The sequence below is a fragment of the Theropithecus gelada genome, chromosome 17 (genome assembly GCF_003255815.1).
Source record: "Theropithecus gelada isolate Dixy chromosome 17, Tgel_1.0, whole genome shotgun sequence".
Lineage (NCBI taxonomy): Eukaryota > Metazoa > Chordata > Mammalia > Primates > Cercopithecidae > Theropithecus > Theropithecus gelada.
In genome coordinates, this window is record NC_037685.1 from 38873340 (window position 1) to 38896800 (window position 23461).

General features: G+C 43.7%; 1 protein-coding gene across 1 annotated transcript in view; it reads left to right on the forward strand.

Annotated features, from left to right (window-relative positions):
* CLYBL (citrate lyase beta like) overlaps positions 1-23461 on the forward strand; it is a 282666-nt gene that overhangs the window by 142225 nt on the left and 116980 nt on the right. The gene's annotated exons all lie outside the window — the stretch shown is intronic.

Below are 23461 nucleotides of genomic sequence, written 5' to 3' on the forward strand. Positions count from 1 at the left end.
AAAAAAAAAAAAAAAAAAAAAAAAAAAAAAAAAAAAAAAAAAAAAAAAAAGACCATGTCTTCACTTCAGCACAAAACGGTGCACTTGACTGAGGTGTGATATAATTGCTTCAGGAGAGAGTTTGCCCTGAAAACATCTTCTCAGCCTTCCTGAAGCAGACTGCACGCTTATTTGTATTGGCACCACATGCTAATCTCACGAATGGCCCTGTTCCGCCAGTGGGAGGACAAATAGCTGTTCTTTTGCTCCCGTGTCCATGGAAAGCTCCCCTTTCTCCTTGCATGGTTGCCATAGTAACCAAAAAAAATAGTTCTTCAAAATAGGGAAGGAATCTCTCAGGGTACTTGGGAACTTAGCAAAGTGAGAACATAAGTAGGCCTCAATGATCATAGATGCTGGTGTAAATACCTAGTTATTAATAGTCAAAGCGGGTTGAAATTGGTAGGTGAATTTTGCTGTCACTTAGAATAGGGAAAGATGGGTAAATAGGCTCTTACCTTCACTCAGTACTACAGATTCTTCTGTAACCCTTGGAATTGCCAGACGAGGTCAGACCCACAGGCCATACAACACAGAATTTAGTTTTTCTTAGCACAGAATAGAGAAAGAGGCAGTGACAGAGCTCATTTATGCTCCTGCAACCCCCTTAGCCCCCTCAAAGGATTGGAGATACAGCGCTAAGTAGAGGAATCCATTATGAATCTGTCATACTGCTGTGGATCCGTGCACACTTTCCTTAAGAAATTTTTATTTTCAACCTTTTTCAGCCCTTAGAGTCAATCTCTTTAAAGGATCCTAAAGGGTCACAGCATTTTTGTGTGGTATTCTACATAGAAATTTACTGATGGCCAGGCGCGGTGGCTCACTCCTGTAATCCCAACCTTTAGACAGGCAGATCACATGAGGTCGGGAGTTCGAGACCAGCCTGGCCAAAATGGTGAGACCCTGTCTCTACCAAAAATAAAAAAAATAGCCGGGCATGGTAGCAGGTACCTGTAATCCCAGCTACTCGGGAGGCTGAGGCAGGAGAATCGCGGGAATTTGAGAGGCAGAGGTTGTGGTGAGCCAAGATTGTGCCTCTGCACTCCAGCCTGGGTGAAAGAAGGAGACTCTGCCTCAAAAAAAAAAAAAAAAAAAAGAAAAGAAAGAAATTTATTGATGTATTATTTTTAAATAATGCCCTCTTTTTTAAAAAAAATTCTTATGTTTAGGAACAAATAAGAACTTACCTAAATTTATTAGAAATTGTGGAGGCAAATTTCCATATGACGCATCTTTTTTTCTGGTTGTAAAACAGCTCTTCAGTGGTAAGGGGACATGGGTACAGCTTAATTATTTTAAAAACATTTGAATGGAAATGTACAATGATATAGCCACTGTGGAAAGAAATATGGCAATTCCTCAAAAAATTGAACATAGAATTCCCAGATGATTCAACAGTCCCACTTCTGGGTATAGACTCAAGGGAACTCAAGCACGGACTCCAACACGTATTTGTACAGCCATGTTCATAGCAGCATTATTCACATTAGCAAAGAGGTGGCAGCAACCTCAGTGTCCATTGACAGATTTATGGATAAGTGGGATGTGGCATATCCATACAATGGAATATTATTCAGCCTTAAAAGGGAAGAACATTCTGACACACACTATAACATGGTTGAAGCTTGAAGTTTTTTTTGTTTTTTTTTTTTTTGAGACGGAGTCTTACTCTGTTACCCAGGCTGTAGTGCAATGGCGTGATCTTGGCTCACTGCAAACTCTGCCTCTCGGTTTCAAGCGATTCTCCTGCCTTAGCTTCCCGAAAAGCTGGGATTATAGTCGTCCACCACCATGCCTGGCTAATGTTTGCATTTTTAGTAGAGATGGGGTTTCGCCATGTTGACCAGCCATGTTGACCAGGCTGATCTCAAACTCCTGACCTCAGGTGGTCCTCCTGCCTGAGCCTGCTAAAGTGCTGGGATTATAGGCGTGAGCCACCATGCCCAGAGAACCTTGAAGATATTATGCTGAGTGAAATAAGCCAGTCACAAAAGGACAAATACAATGTGATTTCATCTATGTGAAGTACTTAGAGCAGTCAAATTCATAGAGATGGAAAGTCAAATGACGGTTGCCAAGGACAGGGGCAGGAGGGAATGGGGAGTTAGTGTTTAATGGGGCCAGAGATTCAGTTTTGCAAGATGAAGAGTTCTGGAGATAGATGGTGGTGGTGATTGCACAACAGTGAGAATGTACTCAATGCCACTGAACTGTACACTTGACAATGGTTCAGATCATAAATTTTGCATTATACATATTTTACCACAGTAAAAAAATAGTAGTATTTCACATGGTGGGGGTATAAAATGATAGCCTATAGATCAGCTCAAGGTAGGAAACAACGGTCTTAAAATGATTCATGGATTATTGCTTTATTGCTGCTCAAATCAGGAAGTTATAAAACTTTCCCCGGCCGGGCGCGGTGGCTCAAGCCTGTAATCCCAGCACTTTGGGAGGCCGAGACGGGCGGATCACGAGGTCAGGAGATCGAGACCATCCTGGCGAACACGGTGAAACCCCGTCTCTACTAAAAAATACAAAAAAGTAGCCGGGCGAGGTGGCGGGCGCCTGTAGTCCCAGCTATTCGGGAGGCTGAGGCAGGAGAATGGCATAAACCCGGGAGGCGGAGCTTGCAGTGAGCTGAGATCCGGCCACTGCACTCCAGCCTGGGCGACAGAGCAAGACTCCGTCTCAAAAAAAAAAAAAAAAAAACTTTCCCCAGGGTTCAGAACGCCAGTCCCTTTCCACAGCTACCTTTGCTCACTACACACGTTCCAACTCACAACACACACAACATACAAATCCCTGGACATAGACAGTGCAGAGGGCCACGGATGTGAGAGCAAGCCCGGCACTCTCATATGCCTCTAGTGGGAGTGTAAATTAGCACAAGCCCATTGGGAAGACAGTTTGGTGAAGCCGATGGAGAGCATTAAATGATTGCACCGATAACCTTTTTAGCCCTCTGAGGACACCGATAACCTTTTTAGCCCTACTGGAAACTTGTGGTCCTTTCTCCTTGAACATTCCCTAGCCTGCCACCCAGCCTAGCTTGGAGTCCATTCTGTCATTCATTCAGCCTGCATGTGCCAGACATGGTGCTGTGAGCTCCATGTACAGCCATGAGCCAAGGAGACCAAGTCCCTGCCCACAGCGGGCCTGTAGCACATGGGCTGTGCAGTTGCACATGGCTGATACCAGCTAGGGCTGATTTTTGCAGAAAAGGAATTTCTGGGAGGCTGGTGGACAGGCTGGAGAATAGGAGAATGGGCAGTGACCAAACCAAGCCCCTAAGAACACAGCCCGGCAGGGCATTCTGGCCAGGGTAAACCAGATTGTCTACCCTGCCCCCTCCTGCTGTCCCTGTGCTGCTGTTCTCACTCCCACCACCATGGGCACTTGCTGTGGCCACCTCCTTCCTTCACCACCAGCTCCCACCTTCTTTGTGTAACCCCTTACGGCTCAAAGGCCCCACCTGCAGCATCTCATGGGCCAAACTTATGCCTTGTGGCCTCTCCCTAGCTTTCAAAGGATGGGGAGAAGGACCCTGGGGTCTCTGCCTCCACCCCCACCAAACCGTAAGGGTGTTCCTGTCTGGGACAGCCCAAAAGGAAAAATTCTCTGAATCCAGTGGAAGACAGATAGTGAACAAGTAAACAAAGCCAATAATTAATTCATTTCAAAAGGAGGAGACCTGTGAAGGGAAGGGCGGGGTTCTGGAGGAGAGCATCCCAGGAGGGGGCGTGGAGAAGGTCCTCCTGAGGACAGGGCATGTAGGCTGAGCCTTGAGAGATGAGAGGGTGGCAGACATTCTGAGATCTAGAAGAGCCTTCCAGAGGGGGGACCACTCGTGGGACGGTCCCGAGGTGAGCAGGAAGACGTGGTGTGTCAGGGAACTGGCGGCAGATCCCTGTGACTGAGGGTGGTACACAGAGGGGTGGATGGGCCAGGCAGCCAGGACCCTGTTGGTCTGGGTGAGACGTTTGGTTTTTATTATGAGAACACTGGGAACACTGGGAAGCCATGGAAGGGGCTCAAACAGAGGAGCATCATGATTCGATTTGTGTTTCTTGATGTCCAGACTGGCTGTGGTGTGGAGAAGGGACTGGAGAGGGACAGAGAGGCCACAGGAACCAGTCGGGAGTGCGGGGATGGTGTCTTGGGCCAGGATGGGGAAGATACAGTGCAGAGGTGCGTGGAAAGCACAGTTAACGCCCATGCGTTTTAGCTTTCCAGTTCGTAATGCGTGTTAGCTTTCCAGTTCGTAATGCGTGTTAGCTTTCCAGTTCGTAATGCGTGTTAGCTTAGGACGTAAGTAGTCCCATCCTAAGGGCCCTGGCAGGGAGCTGAAATGCATGCAATATGTGATTGATAACTGGGTTTGATTAGTACGTTTTTAAAATTTATTGATACATTTACCTACATTTATTAAAATGACTTAGAATTTATTGTGCTCTTCAAGTTATTATGTTAGTGACCATCTCTTTTTAACTTCGTTTTGAATTTAAAGAGTGACGTTACGACTTTCTAAAGGTCTGAACCAAGTTATTTTCTGCACTTAGTCAAGTCTGGACTTCTATTTAAATGACTCAAAAGTATTAGGACTTGGCTGGGTGTGGTGGTGGCTCATGCCTGTAATCTCAGCACTTTGGGAGGCCAAAGGGGGCGGAACACTTGAGCCCAGGAGTTTGAGACCAGCCTGGGCGACATGGAGAAACCCCATTTCTACAAAAAGTACAAAACAGGTGGGCATGGTAGCGTGTGCCTGTAGTATCAGGAACTCACTACTTGGGAGGCTGAAGTGGGAGGGTCACCTGAGCCAGGGAGGTGGAGGTTGCTGTGAGCTGTGATTGCATCACTGCACTCTAGCCTGGGCAACAGAGTGAGACTCTGTCTCAAAAAAAAAAAAAAAAAAAAAAAAAGGAGAGCTGGAGTCTCACTGTGTTTCCTACACTGGTCTCGAACTCCTGGGGTCAAGTAGTCCTCTCACCTGTCTCCGAATAGCTGGGACTGCAGCACACACCACTATGCCCAGCTCTTCTAGATGATCTTTTTTTTTTTTTTTTTTTTTTGAGACGAAGTCTCATTCTGTAGCCCAGGCTGGAGTACAGTGGCATGTTCTCAGCTCACTGCAACCTCCTGGGTTCAAGTGATTCTCCTGCCTCAGTCTCCCAAGTAGCTGGGACTACAGGTGTGTGCCACCATGCCCAGCTTTTTTTTTTTTTTTTTTTGGTATTATTAGTAGAGACAGGGTTTTACCATGTTGGCCAGACTGTTCACGAACTCCTGACCTCGTGATCCACCCGCCTCAGCCTTCCAAAGTGCTGGGGTTACAGGCGTGAGCCACCGCGCCCAGACTAGATGATCTCTTTTAAATAGATACTTATTGTTATGATTTCTGCCCTCCCCTTTTCTGGGCCACAGGGGGCCCAGGAGGAAGTGTACAAACCATGTCTTGGCCCTTGGTGACTGGTCTCTGACGCCATACTAATGGTCAGTGGACTTGTGGTCTGTCCTTGGGGTACAGGAAATGGATGAGGTTTGCCCAGTGGTTGTGGTCATGGCCCTGCACAGTGGGCAGCTCCTGCCTCTGCTCTCCCTGTTGCTGTCCGTCACCCAACACCAGCCAGCCTGTTACCTCCAATATGGGCGCCCTCACTCCTGGACTCTGACAGCTCCCTTGCAGGCACACTGCCAAAGGGTCAGTCAAAACTTCTGGATTCAGGCCGGGCGCGGTGGCTCAAGCCTGTAATCCCGGCACTTTGGGAGGCTGAGACGGACGGATCACGAGATCAGGAGGTCGAGACCATCCTGGCTAACCCAGGATGAAGACTGGTGAAACCCCGTCTCTACTAAAAATTACAAAAAACTAGCCGGGCGAGGTGGCGGGCGCCTGTAGTCCCAGCTACTCGGGAGGCTGAGGCAGGAGAATGGCGTGAACCCGGGAGGCGGAGCTTGCAGTGAGCTGAGATCCGGCCACTGCACTCCAGCCTGGGCGACAGAGCGAGACTCTGTCACACACACAAAAAAAAACAAAAAAACAACAACAAAAAAACCAAAAAACTTCTGGATTCTTCCATCCTCAGGGAATGGATAGCATGCCACTGTGGCCCTTCTCTGCCGGAGCAATCCATATTGCTGTGTCTGCTCTTCTCCATGCCCTGTGTTGATGCAGAGCTCCCATGAAGTCTGCCAGAGTGTGAGTGGGAAGTTGGCACACCCCTCAGCTTGGACATTCCCATTACCTTGCTCTCCGCTGCCACTGTCCTGCATGTTCCTGGGATGAGGGAGTAGACCAGGCAGAAACCTCAGCCCAGTCTCATTACTTGGGCTCTCCCCACCAAACCGCTGTCAGCATCTGAAGGACTTTGTCTTGCCCGTGACAAGGACTTTACTTCAAATCCCCCATTCCTTTCTCACTCTGCCTCCTAAGAGTTCTATGTTCCGACCCTTAAGCTGCTGGAAGTTAAAAGACTTCTCCATTAACAAAGGCAAGTTTATTATCTCACTATGGACTTGATATCAGAATCTAGCATGAAGCTCCTAGTTCAGCAGGGACTTCCTGGTGTTCACCCCATTCTCACCCCTGCACCGCTACACTCATGGCCATGGAATCAGCTCCACAGGGGATGTGGAGCAATGTGATTTCCAAACAAGGGAAACTTCTGCTCATCTCAAAATTATCATTTGATCAGTGAAAGGTTGTGTAATTGATACCTATCTCCCCTGCCTACATGTAGTAGGATTAAATTCTGGTTACTATTAATGTCCAGCAACCCCACGTCCTTTTTGGGATCAGTAATACACTTTAGTTGTACTTACAACCCTTAGTGCAGAGATTCTCATCTTTGGCTGCACTTGGAGTCTTTCTGGAAGCTTTGAAGAAGTGCGGAGGCCGGGGACTCACCATAAGACTCATTTAATTGGTTTGGAATGTGGTCTGATTTTTTAGCCCCTAACGCAGGCTTGTCCAACCTGTGGCCTGTGGGATACATGTGGCCCAGGACAGCTTTGAATGTGACCCAACACAAATTTGTAAACTTTCTTAAAACATTATGAGAATTTTTGTTGGTGGTGGTGGTTGTGGTTTTGGTTTTGGTTTTGGGTTTTTAGCTCATTGGCTAGTGTTAGTGTTAGTGTATTTTATGTGGGGCCAAGACAACTCTTCCAGTGTTGCCCAGGGAAGCCAAAAGATTAGACATTCCTGCCCTGAAGCTTCCCACACGATCATAATGTTCAGGCAAAGCAAAGATCCTTGAACTAGCTACCAGCTAAGTAAAGAAGCCATTCACTTGGATTTAGAAGTCATGTACTAAATTGTATCTTCAAATGCACATTAGCTTATTTGATTATTACTGCTATTTTAAATTACTGCAATTTGAATGTTATTTTATTTATTTTTTCCTGACAGGGTTTTACTCTGTCACCCAGGCTGGAGTACAGTGACATGATCATGGCCCACTGCAGCCTTGACCCCCGGGCTCAGGTGGTCCTCCCACCTCAGCCTCAGAAGTAGTGGGGACCATAAGCTTGTACCACCACACTGGCTAATTTTTTGAAAAATGTTTGGTAGAGACAGGGCTTCCATATGTTGCCCAGGCTGGTTTCAAACTCCTGGGCTCAAGTGATCCTCCTGCCTTGACTTCCCAAAGTGCTGGGATTACAGGCGTGAGCCACCATGCCTGGCCAAGTGTTATATATTTTTTTAATCAAAAGACTTTTCTTTAAATACAGATTTTTTTCAAGTTTGCTGAAACTTGATTGAATTTCATTGCTTTCACAGCATCTACTTGTACATAATGGTATTATTTGACTCACTTAGAAATTTTTATTGAGGCAAAATTTCTTGCATTGAGGCAGTGGCTATATTGGCATTCGCTAGTGCCGCTGCCCTCCAGCTCGGCTGCACATTAGAATCACATTGGCAACTTTTATTTTATTTTTATCTATCTATCTATCTATCTATCTATCTATCTATCTATCTATCTATCTGTTTATTGTGAGATGGAGTTTCGCTCTTGTTTCTCAGGGTAGAGTGAGATGGTGTGGTCTTGGCTCACTGCAACCTCCGCCTCTTGAGTTCAAGCAATTCTCCTGCCTCAGCTGCCTTTGTAGCTGGGATTACAGGTGCCTGTCACTATGCCTGGCTAATTTTTTGTATTTTTAGTAGAGATAGGGTTTCACCATGTTGGCCAGGCAGGTCTCAAACTCCTGACTTCAGGTGATCCACCCACCTCGGCCTCCCAAAGTGCTGGGATATTAGGCATGAGCCACTGCGCCCAGCCGCCTTGGCAACTTTTAAACGTTCCAAAGCCTAGGTTTTATCCCAGACCAATTACATCAAACTGTCTGTGGCTAGGGCTCCGCCATCAGCATATTTGAAAATTCCCCAGGGGACTCCAATATGCCACCAAGTTTGAGAGTGAATAACCTGGAGACATTTATGTGATATGTATCACCTGGAAATCTTGTCAATACACAGATTCTCTGGTGAAGAAGGACTGGGATGGGCTCCAAATCCTGCATTTCTAACTAGCTCTCACATAATAGCAATAAGAGATGTATGGTGCTGGCCTGCAGCAATACCTCACTTAAGTGGCAAGGACCTAGAAAGCTTACAAAGCCTGGGTCCCATTACTAGTGAATTTAATTTGATGGCACTGAGTAGGGTCCAGAATTTGACAATTTTAAAAAGCTCCCAGGTGACTGTTACATTGAATCCCAGCTTGGGAACCCCTGTCATGCTACGGGCCAGCTATGCCTCTTGTTATATAAATGGTTAATTAATGGCATCAGGTGAAGGGGGACAGGGAGAAGACAAAAACAAGGCCAGGTGGGGCCCCCCTCTGGGATGGCATATCTAGAAAAGGTCCCTCTTTAGAGAGAACTCACCATAAGGCTACCAGATTTTTTCAACGCATCTTAAGCCCATGTTTTGCATATTGTTTGAATACAGTTACATGTTGACTATCTAGAGGCCCTAATTCCAAATAACGTAAGATAAAATAAAACAAGTTCCATTTGTCACCTACTGCAATTGTATTCATATGCTGTAGACAGTGCTGAACACAACTCAAGCACAGAACAGATTTTGGAACAGCTGGGGATGGGGGAAGGAGAGGACTCACCAGCAGGAAGGGAGGAGGGAGGCGTGGTAAAGCCTTCCTTCTCCTCCGGAACGGTGACTGCCACGACTGGGCTCCTGCCACCTGCCCGGTGACAGTGTCCCTCTAGACCACAGAGTCTGCAACAGAACCTGAAGCCCCAATCCTCCCTATACGTTTCTTCTTTATATTATTTCAAACAGTTTTGTTGTCTTTGATCTTTTCCCCTAGAGCTTGCTCAGTGCTGGCCTTGTGCTGTCCTGCCTCTGATTCACAGGCTGTTCTTTGGGGTGTCCCTCTCTGGACCTCTGGGGATGCCCTTTTTTGCGCCACCTCCCGACCGTGCTTAGCACAGTGCAGCTCAGGGCCACTGGATACAGTTGTGCAGGATGTGCCCTAGAGAGGGCACCTGGTGAGGGGCACAAGAGGAGCTGGGCCAGTCATGCTCTATGCTGTGCTGCAGCAGGAGCCAGAGCTACCTTTCTGCTCTTCCATTCTCTGGAAGGCACCAAGGGGCACCTTTTTCCAGTTTCCATGCAAGTGCTGCCTTGTGTGCTAGTGCAGGCCCAGAGCAGGTCACCCATTGGTGCTTACTAAGTGCTCACTGAATGAATGAATGCATGAACAAAAGAACAAAATAGAGGCAATAAAGATAAATAAGAAGCTTTCATAGTCATTTAGGTCAAGGTTAAGGAAGCCCTAAACTAGAATGTAAATGTATTATGGAAAGCAGGGGATAAACAGAGGAGAAGCAACAGGTGGTGGATTGGATTAAGGTTCAAGGATGGCAAAGGAGAGAGGGAGTAAAAATTACCTCCTACCTGTAGTCACCACTAACACTTGACTCTTCCACAAGAAGAACAAGGACAGTGGGGGTGCGGGTGAGTTCTATGCACCAAGTCTGGAGAGGTGGCTTTGGTGAGGTGGCAGGTTAACAGGAGTGATGCACCTCTGATGTCAGGCCCTGAAATAAGCAGTGTGGAGAGATGTAAGGCCACCTCCACCCCTCAGAGAGCTCATGCTCCAGGTAAGGACACCAGACACAGAATTTCTGGTGCTGGGAGGTGTCGACCAGTAACACACATGGGTGACAAGTGGCAGTTAATAATATTATAGTAGCTGTATCTACCTACTACTTGTTTTACTCTTCATGATGAGCTTTCATCTGTGAGAAGTAGCTATTATGTTGCTTCTCATTGAAGAAGAAATTGATGCTTCCTACGCCATCTCCTGACGGCCAGTCAAAACAGTAGGTTGGCCAGGCGCGGTGGCTCAAGCCTGTAATCCCAGCACTTTGGGAGGCCGAGACGGGCGGATCACGAGGTCAGGAGATCGAGACCATCCTGGCTAACATGGTGAAACCCCGTCTCTATTAAGAAATACAAAAAACTAGCCGGGCGAGGTGGCGGGCGTCTGTAGTCCCAGCTACTCGGGAGGCTGAGGCCGGAGAATGGCGTGAACCCGGGAGGCGGAGCTTGCAGTGAGCTGAGATCCAGCCACTGCACTCCAGCCCGGGCGACAGAGCGAGACTCCGTCTCAAAAAAAAAAAACAGTAGGTTGACTCATATAAAATTACCATTTTGGAGGTCAAAATTGGTCAAATATCAGCAATTTCATATTATTTCATATTATTTTTGCTGTGTGAGACCTTTTAAATGCTTTTATTGGTTTAAGCCAATTATAAAAGGAGATTTTTGATTACTGGTTCAATCTCCTTACTAGTTTAGTCAGATTTGCTATTTATCTAGGTTATTCAGATTTTCTGTTTCTTCACAATTTAGTCTTGGAATTTGTCCATTTCATCTAGGTTGTTCAATTTGTTGGCATATAATTGTTCATAGTACTGTCTTATGATCTTTTATTTCCATAGAATCAGTAGTAATATCCCCATTTCCATTGCTGATTTTAGTAATTTGAGTCTTTTTTTTTCCTAGGCCACTAGCTAAAAGTTTGTGAATTATGTTAATCTTTTCAAAAAAATCAACTCTTCTTTTCGTTGATTTTCTCTGTTGCTTTTCTGTTCTCAACTTCATTACCACTGCTCTTTTATAGCTTTTATAACTGCCCATGCATTGACCTTTACTAAGATGTTTATTTCTTCATGTGGGTTCAAGTTACTGTCCAACATTTTTTCATTTCATTTTTTCATATACCTTTGGGCCTTCATTTCACTCTACACCTAAGCATTTCTTGCAGGGCAGCTCTACTGGTGACAAACTTCCTTGACTTTTTAAAATCTGGGAATATCTGAATTTCTCCCTCACTTTGAAGGACAGTTTTTCCAGACATAGAATTCCTAATTGACAGGTCTTTTCCTTTTAGCACTTTGCATATATTGGCCCATTGCCTTTTGGCTTCCGAAGTTTCTGATGAAAAATCTGCTGATCATCTTACTGAAGATACCTTGTATGTGATGATTTGTATCTCTCTTGCTATTTTTGAAAATTCTTTCCTTTTTTATTGATAATAGATATACATAGTTTCAGGATACATGTGATAATTTAATGCAGTCATATAATTTTTGTTTTTCTTTGAGATGGAGTTTTTTGTCTTGTTGCCCAGGCTGGAGTGCAGTGGCACAATCTTGGCTCACCACAACCTCCGCCTCCCGGGTTCAAGTGATTCTCCTGCCTCAGCCTCCTGATTAGCTGGGATTACAGGCATGTGCCACCATGCCAGGCTATTTTTGTATTTTTAGTAGAGATGGGGTTTCTCCATGTTGGTCAGGCTGGTCGCGAACTCCCGACCTCAGGTGATCCGCCTGCCTTAGCCTCCCAAAGTACTGGGATTACAGGCATGAGCCACCACGCCCAACCAGTCATATAATTTGTAAAGATCAAAGCACCATACTCAGGATATCTATCACTTTAAATATTTGTCTATTCTTTATGCTGGAACCATTTCAGTTCTTCTAGCTATTTGGAAATATACAATAGATTATTATAAACTATAGTCACCCTACTGATCTGTTTAACACTAGGTCTTACTTCTTTATCAAACCATATATTTATACCCATAATCAACTTCTCTTCATACCCACTTTTCCTCTATCCTTCTTAGCCTCTGGCAACTGTTAATATTTTCTATCTTCACAAGATTTGTATTTTTAGCTCCCACATATGAGTGACAACATGCAATATTTGTCTTTCAGTGCTTGGCTTATTTCAGTTAACATAATGACCTCCAGTACCATCCATGTTGCTGCAAATGACAGGATTTCATTCTTTTTTATAGTGAACTTTATACACACACATTCACGTAACAGTTTCTTTATCCGTTGATAGACACTTTGGTTGGTTCCATATTTTGACTATTATGAATAGGGTAGCAGTGAACATTAGGAGTGAATATACTCATTTTGATATATTCATTTCCTTTCTTTTGGATATATACCCAGTAGTAGAATTGCTGGATCATAAGGTAGTTCTCTTTTTAGTTTCTTTGAGGAACCTCAATACTGTTCTCCATAGTGGCTATACTAATTTACATTTTCATCAACAATATACAAGCGTTCCCTTTTCTCCACATCCTCACCAGCACTCATGATCAAAGCTGTTTCACCGGGGGTGAGATAATATCTTATTGTAGTTTTGATTTGCATTCCTCTGATGACGAGTGATGTTACCATTTTTTCGTATACTTGATGGCCATTTGTATGTCTTCATTTCAGAAATGTCTGTTCAGACCTTTTGTCTGTTTTTAAATTGGATTTTTTGTTTTTTACTGTTGAGTCGTTGGAGCTCCTTATATATTCTGGTTATTAATTTCTTGTCAGATGAATAGTTTCTAAATATTTTCTCACATTCAGCAGATTGTCTCATCATTTCTTTTATTGTTTCCTTTGCTGTGCAGAAGGTTTTTTTAGCTTGATGTAATCCCATTTGTCTTTTTTGCTTTGGTTGCCTGTGCTTTTGGGGTCTTACACAAAAATTTTTGGCCACACCAATGCCCTGGAGCGTTTCCCGAGTGCTTTTTTTTTCCTAGTAGTTTCAAAGTTTCAGGTCTTAGATTTAAGTCTTTGATCCATTTTTACTTGATTTTTTTTTTTTTTTGAGACGGAGTCTCACTGTGTCTCCCAGGCTGGAGTGCAGTGGCGCGATCTCGGCTCACTGCAAGCTCCGCCCCCCGGGTTCACGCCATTCTCCCGCCTCAGCCTCCCGAGTAGCTGGGACTACAGGCGCCCGCTACCGCGCCCGGCTAGGTTTTTGTATTTTTAGTAGAGACGGGGTTTCACCGTGTTAGCCAGGATAGTCTCGATCTCCTGACCTTGTGATCCACCCGCCTCGGCCTCCCAAAGTGCTGGGATTACAGGCTTGAGCCACCGTGCCCGGCCCCATTTTTACTTGATTTTTGTGTATGGTGAGAGAGAGGTCTAGTTTCATCCTTCTGAATGTGTTTATCCAGTTTTCCCAGCACCACTGAAGAGACAGTTCTTTCCTCACTGCATGTTTGTGGAGCCTTTGTCAAAAATGAGTTGCTCATAAATGCATGGATTTATATTTGGTTTCTCTATTCTGTTCCACTGGTCTATGTCCCTGTGTCTGTTTTTATGCTGGTACCATGCTGATTTGGTTATAACTTTGTAGTAAATTTTGAAGTCAGGTAGTGTGATGCTTCCAGCTTTCTTTGTTTTGTTCAGAATTGCTTTGACTATTCGAAGTCTCTTGTGGTTCCATATAAATTTTAGAACATTTTTCCCTTTTTATGAAGAATATCATTGGTACTTTGATAGGGATTGCATTGAATTTGTGAACTGCTCTGAGTAGTATTGTCATTTTAATGATGTTAAAGCTGTGAGCATAGATTAGAATATCTTTCCATTTTTTTGGTGTGTCCTCCTCAATTTCTTTCATTGGTGTTTTATAGTTTTCGTTGTAGAGATCTTTTATTTCTTTGGTTAAATTTGGCTGCTAGGTTTTTAATATCATTTATAGCTATTATAAATAGCATTGCTTTATTGATATCTTTTTCATATTGTTCACTGCTGTTGTATATAAATGCTGCTGATTTCTGTATGTTGATTTTGTATTCTGCAACTTTACTGAATTAGTTTATCAGTTCTAGCAGTTGTTTGATGTAATCTCTAAGTTTTTCTAAGTATAAGATCATGTTATTTGTGAACAAGGCTAATTTGACTTCTTCCTTTCCAGTTTGGATACCCTTTATTTTTTTCTCTTACCTAATTGCTCTGGTCAGGATCTTCCAGTATTATACTGAATACAAGTGGCAAAAGTGGGCATCCCTGTCTTGTTCTAGATCTTAGAGGAAAGTCCTCAATTTCTCCCTGTTCAGGATGATGTTAGCCTTGGGTTTGTCATATATGACCCCTATATTTTGAGGTATGTTCTTCTTATACCCAGTTTGATGAGGGTTTTGATCATAAAGGGATGCTGAATTTTATCAAATGCTTTTTTGACATCCATTGAAATAATCACATAGTCTTTGTTCTTGGTTCTGTTAACGTGATGTATTATGTTTATTTGTTTGCATATGTTGAATCATCCTCGCATCTCTGGGATGAATCTCACTTGATCATGGTGAATGATCTTTTTATTCTTTTTTTTTTTTTTAAACTAGACAGAGTCTTGCTCTTGTTGCCCAGGCTGGAGTGCAGTGGCACGATCTCGGCTCACTGCAACCTCTGCCTCCCGGGTTCAAGCGATTCTCCTGCCTCAGCCTCCCAAGTAGCTGGGATTACAGGAACATGCCACCACGCCTGGCTAATTTTTGTATTTTCAGTAGAGATGGGGTTTCACCATGTTGGCCAGGCTGGTCTCAAACTCCTGACCTCGCTACCCGCCTCAGCCTCCCAAAGTGCTGGGATTACAGGTGTGAGCCACCGCATCCGGCCAGTCATGGTGAATGATCTTTTTAATGTGTTGCTGAAGTCAGTTGGCTAGTATTTCAATGAGAATTTTTGCATCTGTGTTCATCATCTTAGTTTTCCTTTTTTTGTTATGTCCTTCTCTGGTTTTGGTATCAGGATAATGCTGGCCTCATAGAATTAGCTTGGGAGTATTGGAGTATTCATTCCTCTTCAAAAAAAAAAATTTTTTTTTTTTGAGACAGGATCTTGCCCTGTCACCCAGGCTGAGTGCAGTGGTGCAATCACAGCTCACTGCAGCCTTGACCTGCTAGGCTCAAGGGATTCTCTGCCTCAGCCACCCAAGTAGCTGGGACTACAGATGTATACCACTATGTCTGGCTAATTTTTTTCCTTCTTTTTTTTAGGTAGAGATATGGTTTTGCCATGTTGCCCAGGCTGACTCTTCAATTTTTTTGAATTTGCATAAAATTGATATTCGTTATTTAAATGTTTGGTAGAATTCAGCAACAAAGCCATCAGGCCATCTGGGGATTTCTTTCATGGGAGACTTTATTATGGCTTCAATATCACTACTTGTTATTGGTTTATTGAGTTTTCCTATTTCTTCATGGTTCAATCTTGGTAGGTGTATATATCTAGGAATTTATCCATTTCTTCTAGATTTTCCAGTTTGTTGGCATATAGTTGTTCATAATAGTCTCTAATGATTCTTTGTATTTCTGTGGTCTCAATTGTTATGTCTCCTTTTTCATTTTTAAAGTTATTTATTTGGGTGTTCCCTCTTTTTCTTTTTTCTTAGTCTAACCAAGGGCTTATCAATTTTTGTATATCATACCTTTTTTTTTGTTTTTTTTTTTGAGACAGCATCTTAATCTGTCACCCAGGCTAGAGTGCAGTGGAATGATCATGGATCACTGCAACCCTGAACTCGTGGGCTGAAGCAATCCTCCTGCCTCAGCCTCCCAAGTATCTGGGTACTACAGGCATGCACCACCATGCCTGGCTAATTTTTTTTTTTTTTAGAGATGGGGTCTCACGAGTCTTGCTATGTTGTCCAGGCTTGCCTTGAACTTCTGCCTGAGGCAATCCTGCTGCCTCGACCTCCCAAAGTGCTAAAATTATGGGTGTGAGCCACCACGCCCAACCCTTGTATTTATATTTAATTTTACCAATGAGTTTTATACCTTCAAATATTTTTCTTTTCTGTTTTTTTGTTTTTGCACTTTAGTGTTTTTTTCTTTTAGATCTAATAACTCAATATTTAGTGTTTCTTGTTAAGACAAGTGATGGTGGTGAATTCTCTCTGCTTTCATTTGCCTGGGAAAAACATATTTGAAGGATAACTTTGCTGAATACAGTACTTTTGGATGGCAGTTGTTTTTTTCAGCACTTTAAAAATGTCATTCTGCCGGGCGCGGTGGCTCAAGCCTGTAATCCCAGCACTTTGGGAGGCCAAGGCGGGCGGATCACGAGGTCAGGAGATCGAGACCATCCTGGCTAACATGGTGAAACCCCGTCTCTACTAAAAATACAAAAAACTAGCCGGGCGTGGTGGCGGGCGCCTGTAGTCCCAGCTACTCGGAGGCTGAGGCAGGAGAATGGCCTGAACCTGGGAGGCGGAGCTTGCAGTGAGCCGAGATCGCGCCACTGCACTCCAGCCTGGGTGACACAGCGCGAGACTCCGTCTCAAAAAAAAAAAAAAAAAAAAAAAAAAAAAAATGTCATTCTATTGCTTCCCCCTGGCCTGTACGGTGTCCATTGAGAACTGCCAGACACATCGGAGTGCCTTTATATGTTATTTGCTGATTTTCTCTTGCTGCTTTTAGGATTCTGTTTGTCCTTGACCTTTGAGAGTCTGATTATTATATGTCCTGAGGTAGTCTTATTTGGGTCAAATCCGTTTGGTGTTCTCTAACCTTCCTATACCTGGATATTTATATCTTTCTCAAGTTTTGGAAAGTTTTTTTTTTCTCTCTCTCTCTCTTTTTTTTTTTTTGAATAAGCTGTCTATCCCTTGCACTTGTTCAACTTCCTATTGAACCTCAATAATTCTTAGATTTTGTCTTTTTATTTTTTCTCCCTCTGTAAAAGAGTGCAGTGGTGCAGTCACAACTCACTGCAGCCTCGACCTCCTAGGCTCAAACAATCCTCCCATCTCAGCCTCCTGAGTAACTGGGACAACAGGCACGTGCCACCATGCCTGGCTAATTTTTTGTATGTTTTCTAGAGACAGGGTTTTGCCATATTGCCCAGACTGGTCTTGAACTCCTGAGCTCAAGCAATCCACCTGCCTCAGCCTTCCAAAGTACGGGGATTACAGGCATGAGCCACTGCGCCCAGTTGAGTCTTTTTTTTTTAAAAGACAAGTTCTCACTCTGTCACCTGGGCTAGAGTGCAGTGGTATGATCACAGCTCACTCAGTCTCGAACTCCTGGGTTCAAGCAATCCTCCCACCTCAGCCTCCTGCATGGCTGGGACTACAGGCATGCACCACCGTGCCCTGCTAGTGTTTTTATTTTTTGTAGAAAGAGGGTCTCACTATGTTGCCCAGGCTAGTCTCAAACTCCTGCCTTCAAGTGATCCTCCTGCTTCAGCCTCCCAAAGTGCTGGGATTATAAGCATGAACCAACTCATTTGGCAAATTTGGTCTTTTGAGGTAATTTTCTGTATCTTGTGGGCAATATTTGTTGATTCTCATTTTTTAAAGATTTTTTTCTCCTTTGTGTATTTTCAAATAGCCTATCTTCAAGCTCAATGATTCTTACCTCTGCTTGATCCATATTTTTTCTGTTGAAAGCCTCTAAGGAATTCTTCAGTTCTGCAAACATATTTCTCAGTTCTAAGATTTGTTTGATTTCTTTTTATTATTTCAATCTCTTTGCTCAGTTTATCTGATAAATTTCTGAACTGCTTTTCTGTGTTATCTTAAAGATCACTGAGTTTCCTTAGAACTTCTATTCTGAATTCTTGGTTAGAGAATGTATATATCATCCTCTCATTTAGAGTCAGTTACTGGTTCCTTGCTATGTCCATTTGGGGAGATCATGATTCCCTGTTTGCTGTTGTTTCCTGTTGATGTGTAAGTCTTTGCATTGAAGGATTAGTCATTTAATCCAGTCTTCTCTGGCTGGCTTGTTTTTATATTTTATTGGATACATTTGCTTAGAGGCTTTTTGCTGCTGGGTCACTGCCTCATTTTCAGCTCTAGGTGGAGCCTTAAACCCAGGTTCACCTCAGCTCTTAGTAAACTATCAGAAAGCAGCTCTTCCTGAATGGAGGAGGTCCCCAGGGGGTTTTCCTGGCAGTGTGGGAAGGCTGGCTAGGGGTCCATGCCCACGGGATCTGTGGGACAGACCTCCTACAGTGTGGTACTTCTGAACAGCCACTCTGCTTTGGCATCTCCTTTTGCTGAGTTACAGAACAGAGATCGCAGAGCTGGGGATGGTAGTCCCACCTCCCTGCTTTGCCTCTGTCTTTCCTCAGGGATATTTCTCCCTTCAGGCACTTGGGATGCTTTCCATGGATTAAGGCAGGGCCGGCCTCCTGCCAGGGAACCCAAGATGGTGGAGAAGCTGAATATCCACCTCAATTACACTTTTTCCAGTGTAGAAACAGTGAGTTGGAGGAAACGTTTTTGCATGCCTGGTGGTTGTCATAATGTGGGGAGTGTTGTTATGGACTTAGAAATCCAATTGTCTAACCATCTGCTCAGGGGTTTTTCTGGGGTCCTAGGAACTGTCTCATCTTCATATTTGAGTTCTGAGGTCCTTCTGGTGATAATTTCAGTGCTGTATATTTGTTTTTGTTTTTCTGTTGGGGAGGGGTGGGTACTAAAGTCAGCTTACTTTTATGCCACCATTTCAGAACTGGGTCTTTCACTTTTAAAAGTTTTATTTTAATATGTCTAGGTGTGTGTGTCTTTGAGTTCATCTTACTTGGAGTTCATTTAACTTCTTGGATGTTTGTATTCAAGTCTTTCACCAAATTTGGAGAGTTTTCAGCCATTATCTTTTCAAAATACTCTTGCTACACTTTTCTCTCCTTATCCTTCTGGAATTTCCTCTGTGTGTGTGTGTGTGTGTGTGTGTGTGTGTGTGTGTGTGTGTCTGCTTGATGGTGTCCCACAGGTCCTTTAGGCTCTGTTCACTTCTCTTCAGTCTTTTTTCTGTTCCTCAGACTTGATGATTTCCATTGTCCTCTCTTCAAGTTTGCTAATTCTTTCTTCTGCCTGCCAAATCTGCCTTTGAATCCCTCTAGTGAATTTTTCATTTCGATTATTGTACTTTTCAGTTCGGGGGTTTATGGTATCTTTTTAAGTTTTCTGTCTCTTTACTGATATTTCCATTTTGTTCATACATCATTATCTTGATGTTCTTCACTTCTTCCTTTAGTTCTCTGAGCATCTTTAAGACAGTTGTTTTAAAGTCTTTGCCATCAGGTCTCTTTCAGGGACTGTTTCTGTTGACTTATTTTTCTTCCTTTGACTGGGCCATATTTTCCTCTTTCTTCATATGTTTTGTGATTTTTTTTGTTGTTGAAAAGTGAATGTTTGAATCTAACAGTGTGGTATCTAGAAATCAGATTCTCCCCCTCCCCTGGGTTCGCTGTTTTTGTTTACTTATTTGATGGTTGTATACTGTGTGTATGCTGAGGATAATATAAGCCTGAGGTATAAATGTAAGGTCTCCTCAAGTCTTTTCTTTTTCTTTCTTTTTTTTTTTTTTTGACAGAGTCTCGCTCTGTCACCCAGGCTGGAGTGCAAACAGTGTGATCTCAGCTCACTGCAACCTCTGCTTCCCGAATTCAAGTGATTCTCCTGCCTCAGCCTCCCAAGTAGCTAGGATTACAGGCACCTGCCACCATGCCCCGCTGATTTTTTAATTTTTAGTACAGACGGGGTTTCACCATGTTGTCTAGGCTGGTCTCAAACTCCTGACCTCGTGATCCGCCAGCCTTAGCCTCCCAAAGTGCTGGGATTACAGGCGTGAGCCACTGCGCCCAACCTCTTTTTTTTTCTTAAGACAGACTCTCACTCTGTCACCCAGGCTGGAGTGCAGTGGTGCAATCTTGGCTCACTGCAGCCTCCACCTCCCAGATTCAAGCAATTCTTGTGCCTCAGCCACCCAAATAGCTGGGATTACAGGCATGCGCCACCATGCCCAGCTAATTTTTTGTATTTTTAGTAGAAACATTGTTTCACCGTGTTAGCTAGGCTGGTCTGGAACTCCGACCTCAGGTGATCTCCCTGCCTTGGCCTCCCAAAGTGCTAGGATTACAGGCATGAGCTAGCACTCCTGGCTTCTCAGGTCTTTTCTGAGCCTTCCTCTGGGCATCCATGGTCATTTCTATTTTCCCCTATATGTGTGTTTGTTTTTGAATGTCCTAGTCTTTAATATCTGACTTCTAAAAGGGAAAAAAGCAAACAAGTAATGGGGGAGGTGCTGGCCCTTTAAATTACCTGGAGGTCACTTCAGCCCAAGGGAGAGGGGCTTGCAACATTGGAGGGAGATATAATAACAGTGGCTCTCAGCCTCTTTGTCTGCACTTCTGTGATGAGAACCAGCAATCAGTGATCAGAGCACAGATCCTTGATATTTGGAGGGTCAGGGTCTTTGTTTCTGCCCACCCTGGCTCCCTCAAGCTATGTGCAGTTTGCTTTGGGAACATGGGCACAGCTGCCTACCATGTGACTGAGAGGTGGGGGATGGGTAGCTGCTACTCTGCTAAGAGCTGAAATTGACCAAAATTAACTACTATTTAATATCCACGCCTTCCCTTAGAAGTTGCAAGCTTCAATAGATTCCAAAATAGTTTCAAAATAGTTACAGCAGGAAGATGTTGCTAATGCAGTTGTTGTCTGGGTGGGGAAGATTGCTGGTGCTTTCTACTCCACCATCTTCCCCCCTCTTAGATTTTCACATGTGTGGTTACATTAAATCCTGATGAGCAGAGAATTTGTCCCAAACATTTCTTGGTATTTTTAGGGAAATGTATATGTTGCAAATTCTAGTCTCCAGTGTGAATAAGTAAAATGTGGTTGTTGCTGTTACATCATTATGTTTTTTTCCCTGTTTTTAGATAAACCAGATTATTTTCAATCAATGAAAAACGATGACAGATATTTCAGGCACTCTTCAATTAGCTGGCCATAATATGTTTTATATTAAATGAAATGTTTCATAAGCCATGTACACTTTTAAAATTCATCTCTATCTCACCATACCTCACATGTTACAGTGCTTATGTTGTGGCAAAATAAGACCCAGACTCAAGTTTTTATTTTATTTTATTATTATACTTTAAGTTCTAGGGTACATGTGCACAACGTGCAGGTTTGTTACATTTGTATACATGTGCCATGTTGGTGTGCTGCACCTAGTAACTCGTCATTTACATTAGGTATATCTCCTAATGCTATCCCTCCCCCCTCCCCACCCAGACTCAAGTTTTAGAGTTCCTTACGGTAAAGTTGGCTAGAAGAAGGAATGAGGGCCCCCACACAAACTTGCAAGGCCCCAAAAGACAGTGAGATACATTTTTCTTGAGATACATGAAGTCACAAGCACACTAATCCTGGTGAAATGTTACAACCGTGCAAAGTATTTGGTAGTGTTAACTACTGATGTCCAGAGTTTCCATGAGGAATATAGCTGATATATATATATATATATATTTTTTTTTTTTTTTAAGATCATGCTGTTTATCTAGGGAGAGTAAAACATCAGTTTGCTAGGGTTTTAACTTTTCTTTCTTTTTCTTTTTTCTTTTTTTTTTTTTGAGATGGAGTCTCGCTCTTATCGCCCAGGCAGGAGTGCAGTGGCGCAATGTCGGCTCACTGCAACCTCCGCCTCCTGGGTTCAAGCGATTCTCGCTACTCAGTCACCCAAGTAGCTGGAATTACAGGTGCCCGCGACCATGCCCGGCTGATATTTGTATTTTTAGTAGAGACAGGGTTTCATCATGTTGGCCAGGCTGGTCTCAAACTCTTTACCTCAGGTGATCCACCTACCTCGGCCTCCCAAAGTGCTGGGATTACAGGTGTGAGCTACTGTGCCCGGCTGGGTTTTAACTTTTCTTAACTGGCAATGTATTTTTTTTGAGACGGAGTATCTCTCTGTTGCCAGGCTGGAGGACAATGGTGCGATCTTGGCTCACTGCAATCTCCGCCTCCTGGGTTCAAGCGATTCTCCTGCCTCAGCTTCCCGAGTAGCTGAGATTACAGGTGTGCACCACCACACCCAGCTAGTTTTTATATTTTTAGTAGAGATGGGGTTTCACCATGTTGGCCAGGATGGTCTCCATCTCCTGACCTTGTGATCCACCCACCTTGGCCTCCCAAAGTGCTGGGATTACAGGCGTGAGTCACCGTACCCGGCCCTTTTTTTTTTTTGAGACAAAGTATTGCTCTGTTGCCCAGGCTGGAGTGCAGCTGTGTGATCACAGCTCATTGCAGCCTCATTGACCTCCTGGGCTCAATTGATCCTCCCACCTCAGCCTCCTGAGTAGCTGGGCCTACAGGCATATACACTACACTCAGCTAATTTTTGCCTTTTGAGTTTTTTTTCCTGATAGAGATGATATTTTGCTATGTTGCCCAGGCTGGTCTCAAACTCTGGGCTGAAGTGATCTGCCTACTTTGGCTCCCCAAAGTATTGGTATTACAGGTGTGGGCCACCACACGTGGCCTAAGGCCTAATTGGCAGTCTTCATGTCATAGAACTTCATCTCTTATGGGCAGGGCTGGCTTCATGGACATGTAATTTGTGCTCTTAGAAACACCTAGTGCTTGATGTAATATTCTTCTGTTACCTTTGTGAAATTCTTAATAAATTATAAACAAAGGCCTCTGCATTTTCCTTTTCACTGGACCCCGCAAATTGTGTCACTGGTCCTGATTACGGGAGCTGATTTCGTCTTCCTTGACCATAGCGTATGAGCTAAAGCATGGTTTTCACAGGATAAACTATGGACCAGGCAAGGGCGGTAGTAAGTCAAAGGAGCTTCTGGCCAACACCTTTTATTCCTAACAGAGACTGAACTTGGTATGGTAGGCAAGGGAAAGCAAGGGCATAGTTTAGAAGCAGGCCAGGGCTACTGACAGCTAGAGATTCTCCATTAATAACAACAGCAGCTGTTGGTACTCCTGCTACGCCCACCACCATTTCAAGTAGCTAAAATATCTGCCAGGCTTTGGCTTAGTGCTTCATGTTCATTATTTCCTTTAACTTAATCTTCTCAACAACCTACAAAATGAGTATTATTTTTATAGATGAAGAATCTGAAGTTACCGGTAATTAAGTTGCCTACAATTACAGCGACATTCACTGTCCTACTCACTTAAAAAGAATCAGTCTATCTTGTCTTGTTAAAATTGGATGTGAATCACTGATATACCTCCTTTAAAAGATGTATTGGCAGGGCAAGGGCCATAGACTAATGCTTCTTTAGTTTTTTTTTTTTTCCTACTTTTTTACTTTTGTGTATAATT